The following is a 1,403-nucleotide window of genomic DNA, read 5'->3' as shown; positions in this document are numbered from 1 at the left end:
GAGGCAGGAGAATTGCCTGAACCCAGGAGGTGGAGGTTGCAGTGAGCTGAGATCGCGCCATTGCACTCCAGCCTGGGTAACAAGAGTGAAACTCCATCTCAAAAAAAAAAAAAAAATCATAATCCAATTATATAAGTACTCTAAGGTATAGAAGAAGACTGAAGAGACAGGGCAAGTCAGGCAAGGTGCTAAATCGGGGTGGAGCTTTTAGTTTTTAAAAAAAGTCATAATCCTTGATTTATATATGGTATCATTATTGGTCAGGGCATGGATGCTTTTATCTCACTTGAGATGAGACTTGAAGGATGGGGAGGAAGTCCCAAAGAAGAAAGCAAACTTGGCTCTCACCTGCCACTTTATCTCCTCAGGTTCTGTTTCTTCACCTATAAAATGAGTAAAGTAGTCCCTCTTATCCATGGAGAATATATTCCAAGACCCTCAGTGGATGCATGAAACTGCAGATAGTATCAAAGTCTATATTTACTGTTTTCTTATACATAAATGCCTATGATAAAGCTTAATTTATAAATTGCACACAGTAAGAGATGAACGAAAATAATAATAAAATAGATCAATAAAATAGATTTCCTCTCTATGTCAAAATATCTTATTGTACCATACTCACCTTTTATTTATTTATTTATTTATTTATGAGATGGATTCTCCCTCTGTCACCCAGGCTGGAGTGCAGTGGTACAACCTTGGCTCACTGCAACCTCCGCCTCCCAGGTTCAAGCGATTCTCTTGCCTCAGCCTCCTAAGTAGCTGGTATTACAGGGGCATGACACCACACCCTGCTAATTTTTGTATTTTTAGTAGACATGGGGTTTCACCATGTTGGCCAGGCTGGTCTTGATCTCCTAACCTCAGGTGATCCACCTGCCTTAGCCTCCCAAAGTGCTGGGATTACAGGCATGAGCCACTGCACCCAATCCCATACGCACCTATTTTTGGACAGCAGTTGACCTCAGGTAGTGAAAACCATGGAAAATGAAACCTTAGGTAAGGGGGGACCACTATATGGCCCCTGTTTTATCTAGCAGAGCTTCTGTGAGGAAGGGATGAGATAACAGATGCAAAAACTCTTACAAATAGTGGAATAGGGAGGCATAATAATTAGTTAATCCAATTTGATTTAACCAACATTTTCAGAACATCTAAGCAAGGCCCTAAGATTAATGCAAGGGAGATATACTGTATAGGTATAAAAAGAGGGATGGGAAAAAGCTCTGTTTCCTCCTGAGGCTTACAAAATGGTGAGGGGTCCTTTTTTTTTTTCTTTTTTTCTTTTTTTTTGAGACGGAGTTTCACTCTTGTTACCCAGGCTGGAGTGCAATGGCACGATCTCGGCTCACCGCAGCCTCCGCCTCCTGGGTTCAGGCAATTCTCCTGCCTCAGCCTCC

Source organism: Cebus imitator, unplaced genomic scaffold, assembly GCF_001604975.1.
Source record: "Cebus imitator isolate Cc_AM_T3 unplaced genomic scaffold, Cebus_imitator-1.0 Scaffold79, whole genome shotgun sequence".
NCBI classification, from domain to species: domain Eukaryota; kingdom Metazoa; phylum Chordata; class Mammalia; order Primates; family Cebidae; genus Cebus; species Cebus imitator.
This window is presented reverse-complemented; position numbering follows the sequence as displayed.